This window comes from Acomys minous (genome assembly GCF_964271855.1).
Source record: "Acomys minous genome assembly, chromosome: 9".
NCBI classification, from domain to species: Eukaryota; Metazoa; Chordata; class Mammalia; order Rodentia; family Muridae; genus Acomys; species Acomys minous.
In genome coordinates, this window is record NC_140490.1 from 740,001 (window position 1) to 751,596 (window position 11,596).

The following is an 11,596-nucleotide window of genomic DNA, read 5'->3' on the forward strand; positions in this document are numbered from 1 at the left end:
TACATAGAGAAACCCTGTCTTGAAAAACAAACAAAGAAAGTAGGCTCTGAGTCCCAAGATTAAGGTTTAGCTACGGTCTCTGTTGCTGCAAAGAGACACTAGCAACTCTTGGTTGGTTTTTGGTTTTTGGTTTTTCAAGACAGGGTCTCTCTGTGTAGCCTAGGCTGTCCTGGACTCGCTTTGTAGACCAGGCTGGCCTTGAACTCACAGCGATCCGCCTGCCTCTGCCTCCCAAGTACTGGGAGTAAAGGCATGTGCCACCACGCGCAGCAAGACACCAGCAACTCTTATAAAGGAAAACATGTAACTGGGGTTGGCTTACAGGTCAGAGGTCTGGTCCACTGTTGTCCTGCGGGGAGTGTGGCAGCTCACAGGCAGACATGGTGCTGGAGAAACACATCTGAGAGTTCTACATGCACATCTACAGGCGGCAGGAAGAGAGAGCTGCTAGACCTGACGTGGCTGCTAAACCCTCAAAGTCCACCCCCAGAGACACATGTCCTCCAACAAGGCCGCATCTACTCCAACAAAGACACAATTCCTAATAGTGTCAGTGCCTACGAGCCTGTGGAGGCTGTTTTCATTCAAATCATCACAGGTATCTATTATGCTTGGTCTCTCGACTTCCAAGACAGCATCTTGTTACAGTTTCCAAGGGGAGCAAATGCAGCATCCTTGCGAGGTAGAAGGCAGAAGGGTAGTGGGGCCAAATGCCACTTCCCTTCTAATATGGCCTGACCCCTTTGCACACAGGAATGGCATGATACAGTCACCTCCCAAAGGCTCCATCTGCACTGAGGATTTATTTTCAACATGAATTATGGAGATCCACGTGCAGTGGCGCACACCTGTAATCTCAGCACTCAGGGAGGCAGAGGCAGGCTGATCGCTGTGAGTTCAAAGCCAGCCTGAACTACAAAGGGAGTCCAGGACAGCCAAAGCTACACAGAGAAACCCTGTCTTGAAAAATCAAAAAAGAGGATTGGAGAGATGGCTCAGAGGTTAAGAGCACTGGCTGCTCTTCCAAAGGTCTGAAGTTCAATTCCCAGCAACCGCATGGTGGTGGCTTACAATCATCTACAATGAGATCTGGTGCCCTCTTCAGGCGTGCAGGTGTACATGCAGGCAGAACACTGTATGTATAATAAATATTTTTAAAAATAAAGAAAGAGGAGATAGATTAGGTTAATTGAACTCCACCAAAACTAAAAGTTCTTTCTAGACGTGGTTGTGGTGTGTTGGAGCGCTGAACACAACTCTGTCTGTCCCTGTCTTGATTCTCCACTGCCTACCCCAAGACCTCCACCCCTGACATCCACAGAGAATCAAGCTGTTCCAGGCTGCTCTAGAGACATGAAGTTTAAAGATCACAGAGTGGAAATACACAAAATTCAAATTACCCTACCAGGAGCAATGAGAAATCCATGGCGAAGGAGTGTGCTGACTTGATCAGAAACAAAGGAAAAGAGTCTAAAAGGGAAAAGACCAGTTCACAGACCTACCGAGACACTGTGACAAGGAAAATACCCTGTGGTGTGTCCAGACGGGACCACACCAGTGACTCAGTGACTGACAACCAGTCCTGAGACCGTGAAACGCACTGCTTCCATCAATACTGAGCCAGGACTAGAGGTTGAAATTACTATTGCAGATGCCTAAATCAGTTATTTTAATAACTTGACTTAATCAGTTGCAAAAACAAAAACCTAAACTTAAAGGTAGTGTTCATGAAGACCCACTATCAAACAATGGAAACAGTTCTAGAATGGGACAGAATATGAAATATGAAAATCAAAACATCAGCGAGTCACCACTTCATAGAGCCATTTTTTTCCTTTTTTTATTAATTCATTCTTGTTACATCTCAATGGTTATCCCATCCCTTGTATCCTCCCATTCTTCCCTCCCTCCCATTTTCCCCTTATTCCCCTCCCCTATGACTGTTCCTGAGGGGGACCTCCTCCCCCATAGAGCCATTAAGATAGCTATTGTTGAAAAGAAAAAACACAGGAAACATTGACAAGGGTGTGAAAAAATTGGAGCGCTTCTGCATTTCTCTTGGGAATATAAACTGGTAACAGGCCTTGTGACAAGTACTATAAAGGCTAGGTGTGGTGGCCCACAACTTTAATCCCAGCACTCAGGAGGCAGAGGCAGGCAGATCTTTGTGTGTTTGAGGCCAGCCTGGTCTACAAAGAGAATTTCAGGACAGCCAGGGCTACACAGAGAAATCCTGTCTCGAAAAACCAATAAATAAATAAATAAATAAATAAATAAATAAATACCAACCTCAGGAATTACATTCATCTTTCTAGTAAAAGTAAAACAAAATATAAGGTACCTGAAGGCGGAAGCGTTAACGTCAGAGCTGATAGGATGGGGCCCCCGGAGGGATAGAGGGAAAAGTAGAACAGAAAGAGCCAAGCAGAGGCTCTTACTCCACCCTCCCAGGGGCATAGAGGAGCTGGAGCCTATCATGACCAGGAAGAGAGGAACCCTGCCCCTTCCCTTCTCTGCCTGAGTCTCTGCACTCTTTTTCTTTTTCTTTTTCTTTTTTTTCTTTTCTTTTCTTTTTTTTTTTTCTGTCCTGGACTTGCTTTGTATACCAGGCTGGCCTTGAACTCGTAGTGATCCACCTGCCTCTGCCTCCCAGGTCTCTGCACTCTTTAGAGTAAGAATTTGGATGAGCTGTTTATGCCCTCCTTCCCAAATTAAAGGCTTTACTGGGTTGTCTCTGCTATTTCTTCCAGGTCTATACTTGTAGCATTCTATAAACTTGAGGCCCATAGTAAATCATCTAAGAGCTGATAGTATCTAACAGAGAAAGGAAATTAAAATTTTCTTGCAACTAGCTCTAAAACTGCTTTTGCCAATGAGAGGATTCTGTGACCTGAATTATAACGTTGTTTTGGAGACTGACTTTATAAAAATACTTAGGAACTTTGAAATCTTTGTAACATTCTTTCCCTTGATTTCGAACATCCATTCCCAGTCTTGCTTATAACCTGGAATAAAAGAATCTAGCCATGAAGATTCTACTTCTAGCCTTCCACTTGCGATTTGGGCAATCAGACCCTAAGCCACACAGCAGGGAAAAGAACATCCTCCTGACCTACCATTAGGACCCAGAACTGTAAGTCCACCGGGTTCTCTCAGGTCCTATGAGCCCAGAGCTCCAACCAGAGCCAGCCACGTGCACCTCACTTTGAGGTGTGTCATACGGGGACGTCCACACACTCTTTGGATCCTCACAAGCACTTCAGGACACTCCAAAACTGCCTTGTCAAGAAATTCAGCAGAGGGGCTGGAGAGATGGCTCAGAGATTAAGGGCACTGGATGCTCTTCCAAAGGTCTTGAGTTCAATTCCCAGCAACAAAATGGTGGCTCGCAACCATCTATAATGCGATCTGCTGCCCTCTTCTGGTGGGCAGGCACATATGCAGGAAGAACATTGTATACATAATAAATCAATCTTTAAAAAAAAAGAAAGAAAGAAAGAAAGATATTCAGCAGAGACGGGTTCACAGGTCAGCTTCTGTATGCCCTTTAGGTCTCGGCTTAAAGTCTTTTCTGCTGTTTCCTCCCGGGTCCTATCAGAGGTCTCTCAAAGGCTCACTGTGGGCTTTCAGCCTTGCAGCGCTGTACTTTATCATTTTGAACAGTGCATTCAACTCTCTGGAAAGTCATGTTCCCAAGAGTTTTGAGCATGGATAGAAATATTAAAGAACAATTTGTGTTAGGGTTTGTGGCTTCAGTCACAGTGTGCCTTTCCGCCTCTCAAACTGCCCATTTCAATTAAAATTAATCAGTGCCTCCCAGCTCATACATGCCAGCTTGCCTGATGAAGAGTGGCTGCCTTCCATCCATCTCTGCCTGGCTTATCAAGTTTCAGGTCAATATTCCCTGATCTCGTCCCGAGGCCCCATCTCGCTCCCAGCTGTTGCCTCTAGCCATTTGTCACACAATTGCTGCTGTAAGCTGTCTGTCTCACATGACCAGTCCTGCAAAGTGTGCCAGAGAGGGATGCCCATGGGTCTGGCTGCATGCCAGGCCACTGCCCAGGATGACCTTAGGTGTCATAGATGAAGGCCACCGATAAAAACAATCTGTGCTGACATGATATGCAGCCCTCAAGTGAGGCTGTTTCTCTGGGAAGTTAGAAAGCGCCCTGGTCCCTATTGTGAGCTGCCGTGTGACAAGCCGAGTCAGGAGCTGCAAACTTGAGAAGTAACTGTAGCCTTGTTGGGTTATAAATTTGTAAGTCACTGAGGACTGAAAGAGTTTAAAATGTCAGCTGGGCGTGGTGGCACACACCTTTAATCCCAGCACTTGGGAGGCAGAGGTATGTGGATCGCTGTGAGTTCAAGGCCAGCCTGGTCTACAAAGTGAGTCCAGGACAGCCAAGGCTACACAGAGAAACTCTGTCTCAAAAAACCAAAAACCAAAACAAACAAACAAACAAAAAACAACAACAAAAGTCAAGCGATGAGAATTAATGAAGGCTGTTCTCTCTCTCTCTCTCTCTCTCTCTCTCTCTCTCTCTCTCTCTCTCTCTCTCTCTCTCTTTACTATACTTGGCCTGAACCCTCTGGTCATTTATTTATTCTTCAATCAATATTTACTGAGTGTTCCAGGCACTGTGGGCGGGGATCTATTTTCTTTACAGTAAGTCTTACCATGGCCATCTAGAAACTCCTTTGCCTTCAGGGTTGGATTGCTATGGAAACCCAGTTTGCCACCCCCCTCCCCAACCCCACATACACAGGAAAGAAACTAAGGAGGCAGGTAGATCTCTAGACACACTTTATGACATATTTTTCCCAGAGTGTCATAGGAAAGAACAGAGGCTTGGGAGTCACACTGTCATTTGACCAGAGGGTTGCCTCCTCAGCCAGTCCCTTTCCCGCTGGAGTTTAGTTTGGAGTACACCTGGGCAAGAGAGGAGGCTAGCAGGAGGAGGGGAAGAGAGATATAAAGGAAGGCACAATGGCCTGATCAGGGCTGAGCTTTACTTTCTAGCCAATGTGGCAAAAACTAAGGTTCAAAATAGAATTACATTAATTTAGAGAAAAATGACAAAGTTGCTAATCTTTTGATGGTTTTTGACTTGTAAATATATCCAGTTCTGGGTTCAACCTATATGCCATGTGATATTACTAGCACCTCTATCCAAGAAAAAAAAAATCACAATTGTCACACTTCCCTTAAATGTCTTATGTCTTGGAAAAGATTACTCGCCAGGTGGTGGTGGCGCACACCTTTTTAATCCTAGCACTTGGTACCTAGCACAAGACAACTCAGGCTACACAGAGAAACCTTGTCTCAAAAAAAATCAAGGGAAAAAAAGCCCATAAATATTTGGAGGTGTCTAGAATGTCTCCAGGGTCAAAGTAAATAGCAGAGTATATATTTCACTATTTTTTTTCCTCCTTGTAGATTGTTTTTTGTTTGTTTGTTTGTTTGTTTGTTTGGGAGAGTGTTCTAATCTACTTAGATCCTGAGTGTGAATTATACTTTTTTTTTAGGTAGGGTTTCTCTGTGTAGGCCCAGATTTCCTAGAACTTGCTCTGTAGACCAGGCTAGCTTTGAACCCAGAGATCTGCCTACCTCTGCATTCCAAGTGCTAAGATTAAAGTCATGTGCTACCATGGCCAGCTTTATACTTTAAAAAAAAAAAAAAAGCTAATGTTTTGTTTGCATGTGAGTTTGTGCGCTACATACATGCCTTGTGTCCCCACAGGCCAGAAGAGGGCATGGGATCTTGGAACTGAGGTTATACGGCTGTGTCCTTCATGTGGGTGCTCAGATTGACGTCTGGGTCCTCTCAACTCCTGAGCCACCTACCCAACCCCTTAGACTGTACATTCTTTAAGGGTGAAGCTCTATGAAACCAAGAGTATAGGCAGGCAGTCCCTCTAAAATGTAAATTGCAGGGTGTAAAAAACAAGATAACGTCCTAGCAGTTTCCCCACCTAGGACTTTTCAATGTGGAAGAGCATTTGTGTGTGAAAGCTGCATCAGCCAGGACACAACTGGCTCTTAGCATGGATGCCTCAGGCGACTTATTTTCCAGAGATGGAAAGGAGTTGTAGGAAGAACACAGGCTGGTACCCAGGGCTTACACCAACAGCAACAGACTGGTCACAACCCTTCCTTGGGTCCAAAAGAAAAGGGCTGGGGGGTCTTGGAGTGAGGCCCAGTGATAGAACACTTCTTACTTAACTAGTTGTGTGCAGCCTAGCTTTCACCTTCAGCACTGCCAAACAACAACAACATGACAAGAGCAGGTTCTGCGACCAAGGAAAAGAGCACTTTGCTGAGGAGGTCATCTTGGGAACAGGACCATAGTCAGTTCTAGAAAACCTAATGAGGGAAGAGAGACTAGAACTTAGCCTCACCTCAGTCCTTCCCCGTCATCTACTGCCTGGGACCGACCAGAAGCCACGCGGTGAAAGAACCATTGAACATAATTCTGGTCCCCAAAGGAAAAAGATGAGAGTAGAAAGTGGACACTTGCAAGTCAACAATTGCTTTGAAAAGATATTTATTGCAGCCCTATTTATAAAGTCATAACATTGGAGTGAACCCAAATGACCCAGACTGCAGGGAAATGTTAATAATGCGAAGAATTCAAGGTATGTGAGTCCAGTGAAATGCTGTGGCCGCTGTTGCAAACCAAGATGCAGAGGAAGCTCACAAAATCTGCATGGATCAATGCTTCTGTCTTTAAAAAAAAAAAAAGGCATGTACGCATAGATATGTGGTTTGCATATACACAGAGGAGGGGAATAGATGCAATATTTTAAAAATTATTATAAAATGAGCAGCAACAAAAACTAAAGAGCTATGAAGTAAAGAGAATGCGGAGGAATTTTAAGCAGCCAGCAGGAACCACCACAATCTCCTCAGCAAGGAAGAAGCTTCCAGAAGGGGAGAAATGGAGACCCTGCTGAGGATGGGAGTGAGGGGGGCGTGGCACCCAAGTTCTTGTAGTGTTGCGTGGCTGTGGGAACCTGCCTTCAGGAAGGTGGGTGCCGTTGGAGACAGTGCCAACTGAGTGGTCAGCCGGGAGAAAGCAGCCGATTGCAGGAACCTGCCAAGGCAGGCCCCAGGGAGCCCTGCTCCTGCTGCAGTGTCACGCCAGATCCCCAGACTGGTAAGAGAAACATGAGGGCCCGTGACTGACAGAGGGAGGCACACACGCCGTGCAGCTCCAGCTTTGCAGAGCCAGCAATGAAGCAGGCTGCAGAGAAGCAACGCACTGGTAAGTGGCCATTATTCTAAATTCTACTGCCTTGAGCATTGCATAGGAGCAAATGTGTGTACGGTTTTATAAACTGGCATTTTCTTGCTGTTACTCTATTATGCAACATAATTACTATATTAAACATTTTACATGACAAAAATAATTATACATTAGTATTTTGGGTTTTTTCTGGTTTTTGTTTTGTTTTGGGCGGTTTTTGGTTTTTGGGTTTTGTTTTGGTTTGGTTTTTTTGGCTTTTCCAGACAAGGTTTCTCTGTGTGCCTTGGTTTACAGTACTTTTATTGTTAAAGATGACATATGCAATTTACTGTACTTGACTAATTTCTTATTCTTTCTGTTAAATTTATCCATTGACTAATTTCTTATTCTTTCTGTTAAATGTATCCTTTTTTTTTTTTTTTACTTACCATAGGGTTATGCACAGTGTTGTGTTGAGCATCTTTTAATTATTTTCAGGAAGTTGACTTGCTGGATCAATGATTCTGTTAAATAAGTTTTTTTAAAGGATTTATTTATGTATTATTATGTATATAGAGCTCTGCCTGCATGTACACCTGCAGGCCAGAGGAGGGCATCAGATCACATTATAGATGGTTGTGAGCCACCCTGTGGTTGCTGGGAATTGAACTCATGACCTCTGGAAGAGCAGTCAGTGCTCTTAACCTCTGAGCCACCTCTCCAGCCCCGATGATTCTGTTAAATTGACCAGGATATCTGCTTGGTGCAGTATCTGGTAGCTTTTGTTTTCATAAGAAAATATTTTCTCATATTCTCACAACCACACCAACATGTACAAGTAAGCAGGTACACATAAAAGTATTTCTGTTTTTGTTTTCTTTTGTTTTTTTAGTTTTTGTTTTTTTTTTAGTTGTTGTTTTTTTTGTGTGTGTGTGTGTGTTTTTTTTTTTTTTTGAGACAGGGTTTCTCTGTATAACAGCCCTGGCTGTCCTGGACTCAATCTGTAGACCAGGCTGACCTTGAAATCACAGAGATTCACCTGTGTCTGCCATCTGCCTCCCAAGTTCTGGGATTAATAGGGTGCACCACCATAGCTGGCTCAAAAGTATTTTTATTTTCTGTTTGGGTTTTGGGTTTTCTTCTCCCCCCCTTTTTTTTCTCAAGACAGGGTCTCTCTGTGTAGCCCTGGCTGTCCTAGACTCACTTTGTAGATCAGGCTGGCCTTGAACTCACAGCGATCCGCCAGCCTCTGCCTCCCGAGTGCTGGGATTAAAGTCATGTGCCACCACGCCTGGCGAATTTTGTGCATTTCTCAACAACGCATGAAAAAGATTGCACTTCGGGCATCTGATCTGATGTCCAAGTCAAACAAGGTCAGGTACATAATGCTTCCAGGAGGAACTTCTCTGAAAGGCATGCGGCCGGGCCAGGGAACTGCCTGCAGAGACGCTATCTACTGACACCAGCTCTCTCTAAAACAGTGTGTAAGATTTGGGGACTAGTGAACTTTATTTTCAGAACAGTTTTAGGCTTACAGAAAATTCAAGTCAAACTACAAAGTTCCTATATCCCTCCTGTCCCCACACATACAATCTTCTTCCTCACTATGATCGTTCCAATATTAGTATACATGCTGCCGAAGTGAATGTCCTCGCTACCACCATAATACCTTTGTTAAAGTTAGCAGGGATGAGTGGGTACAGTGGCGCACACCTTTAATCCCAGCACTCGGGGAAGCAGAGGCAGGTGGACCTCTGTGTGTTTGAAACCAGCATGGTCTACAAAATGAGTCCAGGACAGCCAAAGCTACACATAGAAACCCTGTCTCGAAAAGACCAAAAAAACAAAAAAGGTCATCACAACACTCAGCGTCAACCAATGGCCTTCACAATAGCTTGCATACCCATACACGTGATGGTATGTACACAGGCAAGTGAATGAGACCCCATCCAGCATAAAAATAAAAATGAAGTAGGCAAGTGCATAGTTAAGTCCTGAAAAGCAGTTAGAATTTGCTGGAGGCTTCAGGCTCGCTCCCCAGCACCACACAAAAGAAGACAAAAGGCCAGGCGTGGTGGCGCACACCTTTAATCCCAGCATTTGGGGAGGCAGAGGCAGGTGGATCTCTGTCAGTTTGAGGCCAGCCTGGTCTACAAAGTGAGTCCACAGGAAAACCCTTGTCTCAAAAAAACCACAGTAACAACAAAGGGCTAGAGACACGGCCAGGAACTCACGCTGTAGACCAGGCTGCCCTGGAACTCACAGAGATCCTCCTGCCTCTGCCTCCCAACTACTGGGATTAAAGGTGTCCTCCACCACCACTCAGCTATTCTTTCAGTTTGACAAGTTTCTGAGGTGTGTCTGTGTGTGCACGCACATGTGTGTGTGCATCTGTGTGAACTTGCATACAAATATGAGTGTGTGTTTGCTTGGGTGTGTACGCGTGTACATGTTGGCATGTGGGTGGAGACCGAGGCCCTCTTTGTGTGTCTCTCTCTATTTGATCCTTTGAGACAGAGTCTCTCATTGAGCCTGAAGCTCCATGACTTGGCCAGACTGCTGAGTACAGCTTCTGCTGTGCAGACATAAGCAAGGACTTGAGCCTGCATCCCCGCCACCCACATGGTGATGCATGCCTGTAACCTTGAGGGGCAGAGACCGTTCGGGCCTGAAACTCACTGGTCAAATTTAATTTGTCTAGAGATTGCCTATATGATTTGCCTCACCGAGCTGTGTTGTGGAAGTTTTGGGATATATGTAAACATGTTTTTGTTTTAATCCCAGGTGTGGGATTTGGGGGCTGCTCCAGTTTGTCCACAGCTGATAATTGCCTCCAGAGAGGACACATGATGTTTGTCAGCCGTGAACTACCTTGTTCAGGGACGTGGTCTCTCCCAGACTGGGAGAGAAAGAAGAAGGCTGCTGGTGCTTCCCCCAATACACCACTGCTCCTGGTTGCTGTTGATGCATTGTGACGAGAAGAAGTCAGAGATATCCTAAAACGAAGATCGGACTTGCCCGAAGGCAGCCAGCGACCCTAGACAGCAGGAAGCAGCCAAGGAAAACCATACCCCTTCTCCCCACTAACCTTCCTTCCCCCCTACCTGGTGTTGGGGTGTTGGATTGGGGTGGAGTAGGGAGAAAGAGATTTAAGGAAACCAAAATAAAAACAGTTGTCTAAAAGTACGACCGCGAAGCTGTACCTCCGTCTTTAAAGCCAGCCAGAGCTTCTCATGTTTCTGATCTCTTGACCTTCGAGGCCAACACAGTTCTCTACCTCGAAGGCTCAAGTGGTTAGAGTGGGCTCCCCAGCATAGCCTATCTCCTCAGCTCAAGGTCCCCGACCTTAGTTGCATCTACAAAGGACAAAGTCCCTCTCACCTTTGTGCCTCACAAGTCTCTACGGTATTTGTGAATGTTTTGTCTTTCTCAGAGGTCGTTCTTAGTAACCATCTTCTGTGATGTAGTCTGCTTCTCACTAACAACACTTTACAGCACCATTGCCACAGTCAATTAATTCGTCGTTGAAACTGGCAAAAGAGACACAAGGACCGTTAAGGGGCCCAGAGAAAAGACTCCGTGGTTAAAAGCACTTGCTGCTCATCCAGAGGACTGCAGTTTGGTTCCCTGCATCCTTTGGTCATGGCGTCTCTTCTCAGAGGTACAACCTATTGGAGGTTGGTCTGATGAAGATTGTTTGAACCTTGCCTAAGAGCTTAGTCCTGTTTGACTAATTAAAAAGCCATCATGCCTGGGGGGGGAGTGTCAAGTGGGATAGGTGTGGCTTTGGGGAGGGAGGGAGGGAGAGAGAGGGGGGGGGATATGAATGAATGAATGAATGAATGAATCCTGGGAAGGAAAAGAGCTAGAAGAAGGAGGCTACACCATGGGTCAAGTGGAGAGAAAGCACATGGCCGGCATGGATGGAGATTTGGCCCAAATGATGATAATTTGAGATTATGGATGGGAGGTAGCTTGATATAAGTTATTAGAAGCAGATGGCATGGGATTGGGGCAGGGTAAGGGATACCTGTCCCAATGTGGGAAGTAGGTTAGGGGATTAACTGCCCTGCCCCAGGTTAACTAAGGCTATTTTAAAATATAACAGGTGTCTGTGTCCTGACTGATTGCTAGCAGGTTAGAAAATACCGCCATAATAATAGTTTAGGGCTAATAATAAACATTATTAGGCCATACTGATAAATTAACCACAACAACAACCCTAGCTAAGACACCATACAGATGAAATTGTATAGTATGCCGTTCTAGCTTGTTTCTTCCTCTAAACAGGGCGCATCTCAGATTCATCCAAACTGTTCTGTATGTTGATAGTTTGTTCCATTTGCTGACCAAGTAGTATTCTACTATGT

At 45.1% G+C, this 11,596-nt stretch overlaps 1 long non-coding RNA gene across 1 annotated transcript; it reads left to right on the plus strand.

The window, feature by feature from the left end:
- The first annotated feature begins 6,767 nt into the window (after window positions 1-6,767).
- Window positions 6,768-10,412, plus strand: LOC311604911. The gene is made up of 2 exons (XR_014781742.1): window positions 6,768-7,265; window positions 10,011-10,412. It is a non-coding gene; the product is annotated as an uncharacterized lncRNA (long non-coding RNA).
- Window positions 10,413-11,596: the final 1,184 nt, after the last annotated feature.